The 17,507-nt window shown below is 42.0% G+C and overlaps 1 protein-coding gene across 3 annotated transcripts in view; it reads left to right on the top strand.

The window, feature by feature from the left end:
• The first annotated feature begins 4,879 nt into the window (after positions 1–4,879).
• The window catches only part of SMAD5 (SMAD family member 5), a 54,875-nt gene continuing 42,247 nt past the window's right edge, over positions 4,880–17,507 (top strand). Inside the window, exons 1-2 of one of the 3 annotated variants that reach the window (XM_072728547.1) lie at positions 4,896–5,051; positions 5,424–5,935. The gene's annotated coding sequence lies outside the window, so the exon portion shown is untranslated. Of the gene's footprint in view, positions 5,052–5,423; positions 5,936–17,507 lie in introns of all 3 variants that reach the window. The other 2 variants (XM_072728545.1, XM_072728546.1) reach the window with 2 other exon arrangements.

Here is a 17,507-nt window from a genome sequence, read left to right as displayed (position 1 = left end):
CAAGGTCACACAGGGAGCAAGGGAGACAGTTGATATTCACAACAGGAAGGCTGGCTTCAGAGTTCTGGTGACCAAGATTTTCTGCACGTAAAAGGCATTCTAGAGAATGTGAACTTCTGTCTCCTTCCCCTTTCTCCAGTTCCATAGCATTCCCAGATTTTCACCTGCTGCTCTGGATTTGTGGCAGAGTGCACATGTGGTTTGGCTCATCTGAGACTATGTCTCGGAGCATGAAAATTGAGAATATAGAACTGTGGAGTTCAGTTGAGTTAACTTGGAGGGTGTTTGCCGTCAGGAGGAACAGATGCTGTTTAAGTCAGGAAGAAATGAGTGTTCACTTCAAGCCCTGCTTTAGAAAGCCTCTTTGTTTTATGACTCTGGGTGCAAGCAACCCTTTTAATTTTGTGTTTTGGATTCCAGCCATAGGAGGCCTTCTTTAATGTAGCAGATGGCTGGAGACAGGCAAGCCAGGTTCCTACACTCTGCATCAAGCAGCCCTCCCTAGAGAGGAATCTCCCAATTACATTGCTCTGAAAAAGAGAAGAGAACTTAAAATGGACACATTAAATTTACACCACCCGTAAGTCACCACTACTTTAAGCATCTGCAAACATTTGGGGGTCAGGCAAGCCTTTGAGCCACTGATGAAAGCTATTGTTTTTTTTTTTTTTCTGCAGAGAATGTGTACAAAGGTATATATACAAAAAAGTGCATATTCATTCAGGTGGGGGCAGGGGAGGCCATCACAGAGTCTCTCATATCTGTCCCTGAAGCTTCAAGGGGTCCATGGCCTGGAGATTCCTGGGCTTCCAGAAGAGGCAGCTGTCATTCTTTTATTTTCCTTTTCTTTTTTTTTTTTTTTTCTCAATACATTAAGATTCTCGACATCTAGAGTTAGGAAAATAAAGGATCTGTGGACTATTAAGAGATCATTTCACACCAGAACACTCAAATTTTACTGGAATAAACCCCTTTCAAATGTTGAATAAAATCACGTTAGTGTATTCTCTGGTTCACACAGAAACATGTGGCTTATTCTGTTCAACAGCAACATGAAGTTTCTTTGGAAAATTTTAGCATGATTTTATTTTCTCTCGGATTTTTAAAAAAAGATTTATTTAATTTATTTGAGAGAGAGAGATAGGGGACTCCACGTTGAGTGCAGAGCCCCATGCGGGGCTCAATCCACAACCCATGAGATCATGACTTGAGCTGAAATCAAGAGTCACATACTTGACTGACTGAGCCACCCAGGCACCTCTTGCATTTTTGTAGACCATTTCTTTGGGATCTCACTCTTGTCACACTTTTCTTTGTTTAGCTTGGCCTCCTGTACTCCAATATTAAGATTGGAGGTGGGGCTAGTCTGTCAACTGAAGAACATACACAGAACGTTTAGAACTTGAAAAAGCAGCTTTATTGTTTCCAGGACCCTGTCCAGAGGAGTCACTCAAGCTCAGACATTTCTTCCTCTTGTGTCCACTTGCCACGACTGTCTGACAAAGTGGGAGTCTGAGGTGGCTACTAGGTAGGACCATTTGCAGATCTCTGTGATCATTTGCCGATCCTGCTACAGTGGGTAGCTCCTCCAGACATCATCATGTTCTTCCAGTTCTACTGGGTGTACAATGGTTCTCAAGAGAGAATATTCTGAGCTATAGCAAAGGATGGAATTGACATATTAAGAATACTGATGCCAAAACCAATTTGCCTTGATTACCCTAAGTTTTCAAATTAAAAAGTAAAAATATAGAAAGACTGAGTTAATTATTCTAGTCTTTCAAGTTCCATATATGGTCCCACCTTTCCTGCAAATTACCTTCTTTTTAGTTCTGGAAAAATTCAAGGTGGGAGTATGTTATGGGCTAAACATTAAGGCTTATTTGTTATTTTTATGTATTTTTTGAAAAGTTCAAAGAAAAGGCCCATTTTTTCCCCCCTAAGCAGAAACTCAATTAAAGAAAACCTATTTGGGACTTTTTTTTTTTTTAAAAAAGATTGTATTTATTTATTCATGAGAGACCCAAAGAGAGAGAGAGAGAGAGAGAGAGAGAGAGGCAGAGACACAGGCAGAGGGAGAAGCAGGCTCCATGCAGGGAGCCCAATGTGGGAGTCCTGCATCACGCCCCAGGCCAAAGGCAGGTACTAAACCACTGAGCCACCCAGGCATCCCCTATTTAGGACTTAAGACAGGGTTTCTCAGCCTTAGCACAATTGACATTTGGGGCTGGATAAATCTTGGTAGAAAGAGGCTGTCCTGTATATTGTGGAGTATTTAGCAGCTTCTCTGGCCTCTGCCCAGTAGATGCTATTAGCAGCACCCTCCTAGATGTGACAGTCATGATTTTTTTTTTCTTTCAAATATTGCCAAATGTTCCCTGGGTGGGGGTGGGAGTGGGGAGGACACAGTCACACTGGTTGAGAAGCACTGACTTAAATTACCCAGAAATAAAGTAAGATTGAATAAAAGCTGGTTTTATCTGAACTCATGGAGGAATGCTAGACTGAAAAATCAGTTTATCTATTTTCAAGCTCCACCAAGACTATATCTACCTGTTCAGATCATCCCATTCTACATTTGTTTTTAGAATCTATTTGTCAAAATCAGGAACTTCCTTACTCCATTCCTATGGCTCTAGCACACCTGTTCATTCGCTGATATAATCTTTTCAACTATCTGCACGTTTAGTGTTCTGATTTTCTATATTCTTGGAGTCTGGGTAATTTCTCCATCCTTTGGGAGGCATTTCTTGTGCTCTTCAAGTTTCTATTCCTCCTTCTATGTTATCATCTCTTCCAACTTCAGACCTAAGCTGAGCCCACATAGCAACTTGGAGAGGTTGGAGTCTCTGGCTGCTTTGATCAGTATGTGAACACATAGTTCAGGAAACAAATCTGTTGGCTTTAAGATTACAAATGTGAGCATTCATAGGATCCTGCAATCACAAATTGTTCCTTGCATAATATGCAGTGACTGCAAGATAGCAAACATTTGGGGGCGGATTTTACTAGCTGCTTGAAGTGAGGAATGGCTCTAGTGTACAAAATATTTAAACCAAATTGTTATGTCTTATAATGCTCAACAAAACACTCTGCAAACATTAGTTCTGGAAAAAAAAAAATAAGGCACCCTCCAAGGCAGGGTTATAGCCACTTCTGGGAGTTGTAAACCCATGCAGGCTCCAGAAATATGTGCCCTCCAAGGACTGGAAACTTCTGAATTACCAACAAATAATCAGTGAGTGTGACAAAGAGTTAAAGTACACAGACTTTACTTTCACAAAATTTATGATGTAGTAAAGAGGTTTAAGATGTAGACCTGAGACTACAAACCAATGGTCAATAGGCTAAATCGGGACCACGGATTTGTTTTGCTTGGCTTGTATAGGATTGGCCTCCTGAATTTCTGAGAAAGGGAGAAGAAGTGAGAAAGAATGAAAGAAGTGGCTAAACATATAAAAGTGAGATTTTTTTTTTTTTTTGCATTAACATCCAGATTTCCAGCTGTTTTTGAACAATCAGAAGATCTGCCAGCACTGGCTCTTATTGCATCTCCCCATGGTGGCAGTTGGCTAGAGTGGAGGAGCAGCTGCCCCTTTGATCAGAATAGGCACTGTCTGGTTCCCTACCCTGGCCCACTGCACTTCCTCACCAGGCCCCGGTCCCATTCAATGGCCACCCCTCATGCAGAGACTTCTGCAATATTTGCTTTGTCTTTTCACTGTAGCAACACACTGCTGGAGCCCTGAGCAACATAGCAGCTGCCCATGTGTGTGAGAGGATGCTGCCCCAGGCCACCGAGGTGATAATAGAAGCGGTGAGAAATCAGATTTGGCATATATTTTGAAGGTAGAGTTCATAAGAGTGCATGATGGATTGGATTAAGCTATGAGGGAGAAGATCTGGAAATGACTCCGATTTTTATTTTCACCTAGATTAATCTACTTAAAAAAGGAAACCTACGGTGGAGTACTGGAAAAAACCAGCATTGAACTTTTAAAATAAGAACATTATTGAAAAGCTTTTCTTCACTCGAACTTTTCAAACTGGTTCCCCAGGTGGTGCCACTATCCTAGTCTGGGAAATTCTGACGCTTTGGGGGAATTTTGAGGGAAAGAGCAAATGAGAAGAGCCCCCCAGTCACTAAGGAAGACGCTTAAAGGGTTCTCTGCCCCAGGAGGCAGAGTGGAGGGATGCCAGAGTGGAGGGATGCCAACCTCCGGGCACCGCAGTGGCCTCACCGGTGCAGAAGGGCGTGCGTATCTTCAACTATTGGGGTTGACGTTGCAATACACGGACAGTCCTAATGTGGGGAACTGCAGACTCCCCAGGGTTTCCACGGAGGGGGGGTTAGGGTTGCATCTAGTAAGCAGCTGCTCACAGGTTTCTTTTGAAGCCAGTTTTCACAGAAAGAGGATTCTCTTCACATAGACTCATAGTTACAAAATGAGTAAGTGGGGATGCCCGGGTGGGGTGGCTCAGCGGTTTAGCGCCTCCTTCGGCCCAGGGCGTGATCCTGGAGACCCGAGATCGAGTCTTGCATCGGGCTCCCTGCGTGGAGCCTGCTTCTCTCTCTCTCTCGTGAATAAATAAAATCTTTAAGAAGAAAATCAGTAAATGCGGCAAACTTGTCTCTAAAGAATTTTCTGCAGTTTTTACATGCCCGAGAAAATGTGCAATAGTCCGAGGGCACTAGTTGTATTCGGGCTGCTGTGGCCAGGGGACCGCTGGCTGCGGCGGCGGGGGCGGCGGGGACTGAGCGACCGACTCCCCCCCCCCGCCCCCTCCCCGGGGCCGCCCCGCTGCAGCTCGAGCCGCGCGCGGATCGCAGCGGAGCCCAGCGCCCGGGCTCCCCCCTCCCGCGCCGCCGCGGTCAGTTGGCGTCTGGCGCGCATGCGCGGACCCCAGCGGCGTCCTCCCGGCTCCTTCCCTCCCTCATCCGGGTCCTGGGCGAGCGGGCGCCGTGCGCGTGTCCCGCGGCCGAGCTGCTAATAAAGTTGCGCGGAGGGGAAGCGCAGCGACGGCGCCGGGGGAGCGCGTCCAGCCGGCGGGTGAGCGGGGCCGGGGGCCGCAGCTCCGTCCGGGGCCCGGCTCGCCCATCAGGCCGCGGTGGCTGGAGTCGGGCCGAGGCGGGGGCGTTGGGCCGCGGGCGGAACGGAAACCGCCGGGGCCTGCGGGGCGGGGAGGTAGGCCGAGCCCCGGCCTGCGGAGGGAGGGGGAGGGGGAGGGGGTGGGGGCGGGGAGCCCCGGGCCGCGGCGGCCTGCGGGGGGCGGGGAGCCCCGGGCCGGCGTGGGGCGTCGGCGGGAGCGGTCGGCCGTCCCCGGGCCGCAGGCCGCCGCGCGCTGGGGCCGTCCGCCCGCCGCCCGCCGCCCGCGGAGCTGTCTCCCCGGGCTCGGTGACTCGCCGTCGCCTTGCGTTTCAGAGAGGAGGATCGCGCTTATCGGTGGGAATCACGCTCCGCGCCCTGGGGACCTGCCGCCGCGCTCAGCCGCTCGCTAGACCTGGTTTCTGCCGCTTGCCGTGCCGGTGTCCCCCCTGCAAACATTTCTTCTTCTCCCTCGCGTGTGAACTTCTGCATCGGTGCAAAAGGAGCAATGCCAAGCGGCGCCCGCTTGCCTTCATCATAGTCGGTCTCCGCCGGGTCTTTCACTTGAGGATCAGTGCTCAAATTCATATTCCCGTCTCCCCCCCCCTCCCCTATCTTCCCCCTTTCAGCTGCTGTTATTACGTGGAGTTTGGAGCCTAAGCGTTGAAAACTCCCATGTGGCGCCTGTCTTAAATCGGAGCATGCTCAGTAGCCAGAAAAGCAGATTTTTGGTTGCAAAAAAGAACTGGGGCGAGGATAGTCCGGGTATCTTGGACGCGTGCCCGATTCCTAACAAAATGTTCCAATTCTGGTTTTGATGGAGCATGGAGCTGTAGGCCATCCTGGAGGTGAGGAATGCCCGAACACCCTGGGCCAGATCACTATCTTGATTGCAGAGACATTGTTTCCTGACCAGCTGGAGGTCTAGAAGGGGGGGGCGGGGGTGGGGGTGGGGGGGCGGAGAAACATTCCTGGCTGCCTGTGCCTTTCAATGGGTGTGGTGCTAAGTATATCTTGTTTACCTTATCTTTCTGTGGAAAAAGTTTTGAAGTCTGGTTGGGTTTGTCACATCGTGCGTGTTGCCTAGCACCTACCAAAAGTGTCCTTATCTAGCAGCCGGGGCTGAATAGGTGGAGGTCGTGGCTTGGCTTCGCCAGCGGACGGGAGAGGGTGCTGGACCTGGCTGTTTTAAGAATTATTTAAGTTCTTAAAAACTAGAGTAGTTCCGTATCCCTCGAGGACCCGAATTGCCCAGAGTGAATTTTCGATTTCAAATTTGAAACCCGATAAGGCTCCAGGACTTTAGGAGATTTAGTGACATTGCAAAGTAGTTCAGAATTCCTGCTAGATGTCAGCGTGGTGGTTGGTGGCTGTTGAAAGGAAAACCAATACCTTGACACAGTGTGACAGTTTCATGTGTATTGAGCAGAGTACTGTTAGGAAATTAGTGTGTTCCACATTCAGTCTGTAAGGGATTATTTACATATGTGTACACATTCTTTTTTTCTTTTACTCTTTTTTTTTGGTAGCTGTTTTTTCCCTCTACTTTCTTTGGTGGCTGTTTTTTTCCTTCTGCGGAGAGCCCCAAGATTATAAGAATGCGAAACATGTATAACATAAGAGACAGTTTAACAAAATTTAACCTTCACAAAGGTGGTACATAATACGTTTTAGATTTTTAAAATTTAGCTTTTGTTTTGATTGCATGATTGCAGTCCTCCTTTCCACCTATATTGTGGATCCCTCAGTAAGTGTGCTTTTTTTTCATGTGGCTGTTTTTATTGCGTGTTACTGTGTATCTTTTTTTTTTTTTTAAGAGATTTTATTCATCTATTTATGAGAGACAGAGAGAGAAGCAGAGGGAGAAGCAGGCTCCATGCAGGGAGCCCGATGCGGGACTCGATCCCGGGACTCCAGGATCACGCCCTGGGCTGAAGGCAGGCGCTAAATCGCTGAGCCACCCAGGGATTCCCCCGTGTACCTTTGTTAAAAAAATTTCCTCCTCATTTACCCTTCCATTCCTTTTATATCTGAAATAGCTAACATAGGCAGCAAAAGTTAGGTGTACCTCTTCAACTTGCTTTCCTCTTAGATTTAAATGCACCCACATGATACGGTCTGGTAAAAGGGAGGAAAGCTGGCAGTGAACTGAGGAAAAGAGAAGAATAAAATATTTTTCATAGATTCTGTGCAAATTTGGTGGTATTATCCACTTGTCTGGTTGTCCTAGGTAGGCGCCACAGAAATGGGTAGATTGGTAAGTGTTGCATTTCTTTCCCCTCTGGCAAAGTCAGCTATTAATTTCAGTGGGAGACTGTGGCAGAATGTTGTTACTAATGAGGTTTGAATCAGATTGTTGTTTACTGTTGGTTATGTAACATGTTGCTGGAAGTATTATTAAAATTTGCCTTCTGCAGCAAGGTAGAGGCAAGTAAATTCTGCTTACTCTTCACTGGGTTTTAATTCTTGGCTGAACCTGAAGGCACATTACACTATAACCGTAATTATACCTGGGCAGCCTGTCTGTTTCCTGTTTTCATCATGAACCCAAACATTATGATTTGCAGTGATGATCTTTTTTGTCCTTTGCGTTAAACAGAGGCAGTATGTTTTCTCTGTCTACTGAAAACAGATTTGTAACTTGGTCAAATCAAAGATACTGGCTTCTTAGTGTTTTAAAGACGAGGCAGTAAAATACCAGTTTTTCATTTCTTAGTAATTTGAATTACTAATACTATCTAAAATCCGTCTCACACCTATTGTTTGATAGTGTTTTGTGTAAATTTTAACGTTACCAGTAGTTTGTAGAGTTTTTGAATTAAGAAAGCCCTTTTTGTTTATGACTTATCAGTGTTTATTATTACCAGATGTATATGTTGGTTTAGGCAATGAGCCACACATTTGGGTGAATTTCAGAGCCTGCTTGAGTATACTTTAGGATATAGCCACCTTTATTCCTTTGGTTTATCATTCTTCCCTGTTTGCTCCTGGAGGGTCTGTGTTCCCTGTCTTCTCTCTTTGTGTGTGTGTGTGTGTGTGTGTGTGTGTGTGTGTGTGTGTGTTTCCTACTAACCTAATCACAAAGAAGAAGACAAAATAGTTTATTTCTTTAGATGTTACCAGCACCTTACATCCAGTGGGTTTGACAGTCTACTCATAAGGTCAAGGACATTGAAGAAAATTGCCTTTTATATAAAAAGGACAGTCATAGCCTGAGGGATGATTCTTACCTCTCCCAGTCGGAATATTTTGAAGAAGAGAGTTAATCTGGAAGAGTAGGACCCAGGAAGGCTGCACAGAGATAGGGTGCTTTCCACCAAAAAAAAAAAAAAAAAAAAAAAAAAAAAAAAAAGAGATACACAACCCCAGGAAGCCTATCCATGTCTTCTCACATCTTGTTTTTATACTTCCAAAGGTAGCAGAATTGAAATTTTTAATGCTAGATTATCTAGTGTATTGCCGTTGTCTAGAACTGTGAGTCTGAGAGAGCTGTTTAGTAGTTGCAATTCTTTTTATTATTTATTTATTTATTTATTTATTTATTTATTTATTATTATTTTTTTAGTTGCAATTCTTTTTAAAGAATTGTTAAGATTTAGATTGTTGTTAGGACATTTCCCATTTTCATATGTCACCTTCATGTTCTAACATTTTAATTGTTTTACAACTTGGAGAAGATGGGATAATGGCAGAGGTTTTTCATAAATAACCATCTAGTTCCTAGCTTTTTAGTTTTGGTGGGTTTTTTGGTTTGTTATGTTTTGTTTTAGTTTGGGCAGCTAGGTGAAGTTTTTGGCCCTGTCATAGCAGAGTGGTGGTTTCAGTGACTTTTCTTCCTGCTTTTCTTGTAATATTCCTAACTTGGTTGTGATAATTATTTTAGGTGAAAGAATTCTGTATTAGAGAATTTTCTATGGACCGTCCTATAATTGTAATTGACTTTTGGAAGCTAGTTGTTAAAGTACATTTTGTAAACAGGTTTTGCTCTTAAATTCTTTGGTATGCTAGTCTTGCCTGTAACATATATACAAATTATAGACTAGTATACTGCATGAAAATTTGAGAGTGGTTAGATGTGCTGTGAGATTCTAACTAGATTTTTCCTTTTGGTTTACTTTGATGTTATTTTGTTATTGCTGAAAATAACAGTAAGAGAAAAACTGGTGTCACCATCCCACCTTTCTCTGAGCATAGCACCTGGAGTCCTGAGAAGTGTCTTACACTTTTCCAATTTAACTATGAGCTCAGAATATGGCTGGTGCTTTAAAGACAAGTTTTGTTTTGTTCAGTTCTGTTTTCATGATGTGTTAGGATCTGCCTTGCATCCTATCTGGAAGGCTGTATAACTTGAGATCTAGTTATTCTGGTTTTATGTTCCCAGGAAAAAGGGGGTATTGCTGAAATATTTCAAAGCTAGTCTTCTGTTTTCTTTCTCTTTATTCACATTTCTGTGCTTTGTTAAGCGAGTGCCTACATAACTCACTGACCAACTCTTTGGGGTTGAAAGTATAAGTTAAATGAATGACGACAGGAGCTCAGAAGGTACCCAGAGTCATATTTGTTCCCTCTTCTATGTGACTTGAACTCTGGGTTGCATATGAGGTATCTGGAGAGCATCTTCCTAAAGCATTGTGGATATAGGTTAGTGCTTTGTGCTTCTGAGACACTTTATAATGTAATGATTTGGTATCTGCCCTTGATGATTTTGTAATTTAAAGGAAAACACTATAATGATTGACCAACTCTGTGTCTATTCCTGTGCCTACATGCCTGGACAAGTATACTTGAACACATCTGGTAGTAATATAGGAAATCTTGTAGGCTCTCTGTGGGGGTGAGTGTACATCTAGATCAGGCTCTGCTTAATTAGAGGACTTAGAGGAGCAGGTGAAGTTTAGAGTGATTAAAAACTGGGAAACAAAACTCTGGATGTGGGAGATAAGGTAGAGACTTGTGTGGGCACAGAGAGAGACTATATAAGATTAATCTGTGAGAAGTGTCAGGGAACATGAGTTCAGCTCATGTGTGGCTTTGAAATCCACTATGAAAACTTTTGATGTCTTTGGAAATTGACAGCTACAATTCAGAAAAGTGGTAATTTAAGTGTTTCTCTAGGAGAGTTATTTTGGTGCTCACGTGATTGTATCCCCTCTTCCTTGTAGATGTTCCCATAAATAATAGGATTTCTGAATCTAGGAAAGCTTGTAGGCAAACTTACTCTTGGTTTGTTTTTCTTCCTTGCTGCTGCCATAGATAATATGGCTGTGTGTTTTAGTAATTGTATATCTGGATCTGGGATTGGCTTGACACTCACTAGTGGTGCTGATACTTGGTGACTACTATTGCTATTAGAACCATAGGGTAAGATATTTTTAAAGCCTTACCCGCATGAACCACAAAAAAGTTACTCTTGCATATACTTTCTTCCATTGCAGGGGATCCTAAGGGCCTTGCTTCTCAAACCTGCTGCAGATCTGGGATTCTTGTTAAAATGGTGGGAAGTAGAGCGCTAATCTCAAACCTAACGAATCTGAATTTTGTTGATGGTTATGATAAATTTGTTTCCCCATCTGTAATTCTTTTCTACAGGTTTGGCTGAGGTTTTAGTGGGTTGTGACCCATGTGGGCATTTGTTTGCATGGGTTGATGTGCTTAGCAGGTTCTGTTTTGGATTGGTTGCTTGCCTTTTATTTTGGATTGAAACAGAGATGTTGGAACAGAAAGTGAGGGAACTGTTTCTGTGAATTGTTTTGTCAAGTCTGGGCATGAGCTGTGTGCATGTGTGCGTGTGTTTGGGGATGAGAGTGAAGGGTGGCTTGTATATGCCTTTCTAGGAGTTGGCCAAGAGATCCTACTTCAAGTAGCTTGAGGCAAGAACAGGATCTTTGGGGTTTTTTGATATTAATATGAATTTATTTGAAATGGAAGCCTGGTGAAGCTTAGTCACATTTCATTCATACATTTATTGTATGTAAAGTATAAGTCCTGATCTTCGTTTAGCTTTGCTATCAGCCTTCCCCCCAAATCAGTTGATGGGAAATCCTGTTCTAGTAGTTGGGACTGACACCTTGGAATCATTGTTGACTCTTTTCTCACAGTCCCCATATCTCTTCCATCAGGAAACTTACTAGTAGTTCCTGATACGTATGTGAAGTTGTCTACTTAACCATCCAACTGCCATCACTCTGGTCCAAGCCATTATCATCTCTTACCTAGCTGACTGCAACTCCGAACTGGGTCTCCCACTTTTACCCTTGCTGTTTATTCTCAACACATCAGCCAGAGTAATTCTTTAATAATGTTGGTCAGAAAATGTCATGTCTCCACTCAGAGCTCTCAAATGTGCCCTCATTGGACTTAGAGTTAAAGCCAGTGTCTTTATTTGCAGGTCTCTTACCTGTTTAACTCCATTTCTTATTTCCCCCTCCTTGTTCACTTTATTCTCAGGTTACACTGGTCTTGCAGTTCCCAGGGTATGCCAGACATGCTCCCACCCTGGGACCTTTACATTGCCTGTTGCCTTTGCCTGCAGTGATTTTCCAGGATATCTACCTGGCTTGCTTCTACCTATTTGCTTAAAGTTTTGACTCAGTTGGTGCCTACTCACTTGAGGCCCAGCTCAGCCACTCTCTTTAAAATCACATCTCTCTTACCTTCCTCTGCTTAATTTTTCTCCATAACACTTTCCACCTGACAAACTATAATGATCACTTAATTACTGTCTTTTGTCTGTCTCCCTCCCCTGGAGTATAATGCTACATGAGGACAAAGGTTTTGGTCCCCTTTATATTCATGTGTATATTCCCACAATACTACCTCAAAAAATACACTTTTGAATGAATTACTAAATAAATTTAACAGTTTTCTTAAAGATTACATTCTAGTGGGAGAGAGAAAAAAATCAAGTCCATTCGTAATTACACATTGGTTCAGAGAGTGAAAGAAATGAACATGGTATTGGATTAGAGATTGGGGGAAACCTACTTTATATAGGATTATGGGGTGATCAGGGAGGGTCTCTGGGATGATAGCTGAAGCCAAAGCCCAAATGCTAAGAGAGCTTGGAAATTAGCGGTTGGGGCTTGAGGAAAGTGATTCAGGCAGAGAATGGCATTTGTAGAATCTCTGAGGTACAAAAGACATTCCAGTATAGGAAGATAAATGCTTTTGAAAGATTAATTCTTAATAATATTTATCGGGAGTAGAAGGTATTTGCCCCTAGTTTCTTACCGATTTTTCTTAAATTTCAAGCCTCCAAATTTGTGTAATACCAGATAGAGTGGAAAGAGTTCTTTTGAAATATGAATGTCTCTTGAAATGTAAATCCTCTCCTTAGTATGGATTTTAATATGGCTGAAGTGCAGTTGCACTTTGGTTTGAAATTTGTTTTTTCCCCTGACCGTATATAAAGTATGTTTGTTTTAAAAGGTACAGAATTGTATGAGGCTGAAAGTGAGACATACCCCAGTCCTTTAGCTAAGGTCCTTTCAGTAGCTTTTTATGCACATTACATTTCACTCATTAAAACAAATATTTCTTGAGCATATGTATCATGGAGCCTACAGTGATGAGTGAAAATAGCTATGGTTCCTCTCATTTTTATTCTTGCAGGTTTACAGTTTTGTGGGTGGACAATTAAATGTAAAAATACAGGTATGTTAAGTGCTACAAAGTAGAGGTATGTGATGCTTGCCATGAGAATGTATAATAGGGAAATTTCTCCTACCCAGCAGGGGCTAGGGAGGCTTCCCTGAAGAAGGGATGCTGGAGCTGAACTAGAGTTAATATGTGTGTGTGTGTTTTGTAACGTGTTAGATTCTTTTGTAATGCATGATGTTTTTAAAATTTACCATGTTTTCATTTATAGCTGAGATACCACTGCTTTTCTTTGTGTTTCTGAAGTACTCTGCATTATTACCTAAGTGTGCAGTTTTATGGAAGAATTTCAGGGAACTTAACACACAGGAATTTCTTAATCTTATCGTTATCCTTGTTTTCTTTCTAGCTCGGAAGTCATTTCTCCGAGAAATGACAAAACAGTTTAATGGAAGGGTTATATAGTCGGATCTTCATAAACCAGAGGTAGATTATAAAAGGCCAAGGTGAGGGATCCCTGGGTGGCGCAGCGGTTTGGCGCCTGCCTTTGGCCCAGGGCGCGATCCTGGAGATCCGGGATCGAATCCCACGTCGGGCTTCCGGTGCATGGAGCCTGCTTCTCCCTCTGCCTGTGTCTCTGCCTCTCTCTCTCTCTCTCTCTCTCTCTCTATCATAAATAAATTAAAAAAAATTAAAAAAAAAAAAGGCCAAGGTGATAGCAGATAATCTGTTTATAGTTACATTCTTAAGTACCTCCAGGTTTTGATATAAGAAGTAACACACATTCCTGCCTGCTCAGATACTGACCTTCTGTGCTTGCTGTACATCTATTTTACTCTTTTATTTTTTTATTATGAGAGAGTGAGGGCACACATGTGAGTAGGGTGGGGGCAGGGCACAGTGTGATGCAGAGGGAGAGAGAATCTGAAGCCCAGCGTGGAGCCCAACACAGAGTTTGAATTCACCACCCTGAGCCAGAATCAAGAGTCAGATGCTTAACTGGCTAAGCCACCCAGGTGCCCCCCTTTTTTGCTTTATTTTAATGCCCTGTCTTTGTTGGTTATCCTATGGAAACAAATCTGGAAGAAAATTTAGTGGTATGCTAACCAGCTTAGGAAGTTCTTCACAGCATCTTCTCTTTTTTCCATTACTCTTTAAGATCTTTGAGATTATGGATAGTGTTTTTTCAGCCTCAGTTCCTGGCTTATTAGACCCAGTAAATTGTGAATAAATGAAACCTCTACTCTCATAGGTACAACTCACTTCTATTCATATGATCTTTCAAATCTACAGAGTCCTTCTCTCTTGAGCTCTAATTTCACATCTGCTTGGAGGTACATCAGTGCTTTCTCCCTTAGAGCCAGCCCTCCACCAATACTTTGTTGCCTCGCCTTGGCTGTAACTAGAATTGCCCTTTTTAGATTTCTTTACTTTATAGCTTTTAAACCATCACCTTTATTGCTTGCCATTGTTTCTCTTATAGGTGGTCACCAAGTCCTCTTGTTTATTTGTAATGCCTGTCACATCTTCCTTTTCTGTCTCTATCTACTGCCATTGCTGTCCTGGTCTGGGTATCCCTGAGCTGGAGTGTCATTGTATCATAGTTGAATTTCTACCATATTTTCTCTCTACCTTCTCTGCCCCCTTAATTCTCTTGGTCATTTTTAACTTTTCGAACATTTCTTTCTGCTTAGAACTCAGCCCTGTGCATAAGGTTCTTTCCAACAACCTGACGCTAGCCTCATATTCATTCTTCCCTGTTTAGTATCCATTCTATGGTGGTGCCTTTCCCTTTTGCTTCACAAACTGGGCAGTTGTCCTCTTCCTGCCTCATTTGGCTTAATGATACTTGATTTTCCTTATTTTTGTCCTTCATTACCAACTATATTAGAATTATAGATTTTCATATTCCTATTTTGATCTTGTGATAATTATTCCCAAAATTTATGCAAATATGTGCATTTATCTACATCTCATCCTTAAGGCTTTTCTTCACTTTGGTGCAGTGTGTGTGATTGGGGGTGAGGGAGGGACCTGGAGATAGGCAGAGCTTTTTGTACACTGGCTAAGCCTTCCACTTTCTCACTAGCCATTTGCAGCCCAGTGATTTTTTTCTTCAGTCTTACTCAGAAGTATATGATCTTTTTACCTTTCACCACTGCCCGCCATTTCCAGTTATATTGAGATAATTCCTCTTCCTATCATTTTTATTTATGATCCTTCTAAAAAGATCTTAGTTTTAAAGTGTTTGATCACTAGATTTAATTATATTCACTCAAACTGTAATATTGATGAGAATTAACTGGCTCAGCTTTGTATCTATTTGTAAATAGATACTAAAATGTTAAATAAATGTTAAATGTTATAAGTGAAATTGCTTCGTAGGGATGTTTATTGCAAAAGAAAATAATGCCAAAATTTAAGTTCCTTGAAGCATCCTTGTTTTCTTAGGAAGTAAATATATCACCTTTAAAAAATAATAAATATGTATTCTTCCCAGTGGTATACTTTAGGGTAGGTTCACTGGGTTAAATAGCCTAGGATGAGGATGGCAGAGGCATGGATAGAATCTGCTCACAAGCCAGGTTTTCATGTAGAGTACCGTCTCACATATCTGGGCTGTCAAATGCATTTTCCTTTCTACTTAGAGGAGAGCACAGAGGTAAGCAGTAAGGAATCTGGGAAGAGCTATGAGGAATGAAGAAAGAAGAGTCAAAGGAATGAGAACAAAAGAGAAAGGAGAGCAACAGATACTGGTGGGAAGTGATGGGAAACATGAGAAGACATTGGGAGGACAAAAAGAAAAAGCTGCATTGTTTCCTTATTTCTTCTAATGTGTAGTTACATTTTTTTTTCACCCAGTATACATCTCTGAAATTGGGATGTGTCTTAACATTTGATGGTATTTGCATGTTGGCTTTGGCCAGGTGATACTTGTGGTGTAGTTGTCATTGTGTGGGCATAATCTTTGCCTTTCTGTTTATGTTGTCATTTCTTCCATTTAACACCCTTTGGGAAGATGAAGCAAACACCAGTTTCAGAACTTGTGCAGATGAGTGTCAGTGGCTTGTATGACAGTACTGGAGTAATACTGGAGTACTCTTCAGACTTACATTCTTGAGGGCAGAAGGATGATAGTGTGAAGAAAAATTTAATTTAATTTCTTACGAAAGCACTGTGTGAGAGTTTAATTTGCATCTTGTTCTTCCCTCAAGGTTAATACAGTAATGGTACCTTTTAAGTAGATGGCTTTGTATATTTGTTGAAATAAAGTAGCTCAGCTATATTTTTAAAATCCTCAGCCTGTTACCAAAGTGTTCATCATTATTACAACAATAGTAAGTACAGTACTGAGTATGCACCATGCCAGGCACTGAATTTTTATCTCATTTAATTCTCAGAACTGGTATTTCTTAAATAAAATAGAAAAAATAGAGGTTTAGTTGTAAATGTTAGATGCAGAATTTGAACCCAAGTTGATTAGAATTCAAATTTGGTTTTTACAACGCATATATATTTTTAAAAACGATTTTATATATTCATGAGAGAGAGAAAGAGAGAGAGGCGCAGAGGCAGAGACACAGGCAGAGGGAGAAGCAGGCTCCATGCAGGGAGCCTGATGTGGGATTCGATCCCAGGCCTCCAGGATCATGCCCTGGGCTGAAGGCAGGTGCTAAACCGCTGAGCCACCGAGGGATCCCCCAACGCATATATTACAGATTAACTTTATTGTATATTCCTAGTCACTTTAATTCTACCAGCTATGTTTTAGCAAACTGTATTTAGTATTTACTCATCATAGTAGATAAAAAAAATCAGATTTTGTAGATTTTTACCCACAATCGCTTTTATGCCTATGATAAAGCTACTTCATGCTTCTTGTCTTTCCACTTCCCCCATTCCAAAAAGGGCCATTCCCTGAATTTCTTTTTATTAAAAAAAATTTTTTTCCCCCTGAATTTCTTTTAGTGCTCTATACACCCTTAGGGCATCTGCCATTCTCCATTGTGTATTGTAGCTAGGTATGGGCATATTTTATTTATTTATTTTTAAGATTTTATTTATTTATTCATGAGATACAGAGAGGCAGAGACATAGGCAGAGGGTGAAGCAGGCTCCCTACAGGGAGCCGGATGCGGGGACTCGATCCCAGAACCCCGGGATCCCCCCTGAGCCAAAGGCAGACACACTCAACCACTGAGCCACCTAGGTGCCCTGATATGGGCATATTTTAATTACCAATTTGTAATTCTTTTAGTTTGGGCCTGGAACTGATTGATCTTTTAGCCTTTTAGCTTCTGGCTTAGTGGTTTGCCCTTTTTTTAGATGCACTCAGTAAATGTGTGTTGTATAAGTAAGACTCTAAGTCTGACATTTAAGTTTAGCACTGGTTATAATTGTACCTCAGTAGTTTCTGAAAGCATTGTAGAAAGGGAGCATAGAGCACCAGATTAAACTGCCCAGCAATATATAACCTCTCAAGACTAAAGTTACAAATATAGCCTTTAGGGACTTTTTTCTATTACTGGGATAAGTTTAGAGATACTATGGGAAAGAATTATGAATGGTTACACAGTCAGCTGACTGAACTGAGAATGGGTGTCTTAGTGTTTCTAAATTCGTTTTATATAGTGAAAGGCAAAAGGGTTATGAAAATTGAACCAACTTTTCGATAAGAGATTCAAAATGAAACCCTTTGGTCCCTTAAAAAACCTAATCATACACTGATTTTCCAGAGGTATTGCATGTTTTCTTAGAGTTCACGTAACATGCTAATACACGCAAACTAGAAAAAGTATAGTATTTTAATCTATCTTTTTGTGG

Source organism: Vulpes vulpes, chromosome 12 (genome assembly GCF_048418805.1).
Source record: "Vulpes vulpes isolate BD-2025 chromosome 12, VulVul3, whole genome shotgun sequence".
NCBI classification, from domain to species: domain Eukaryota; kingdom Metazoa; phylum Chordata; class Mammalia; order Carnivora; family Canidae; genus Vulpes; species Vulpes vulpes.
The sequence above is the reverse complement of the archived record's forward strand: the minus strand, read 5'-3'. Positions and strand labels throughout refer to the sequence as shown.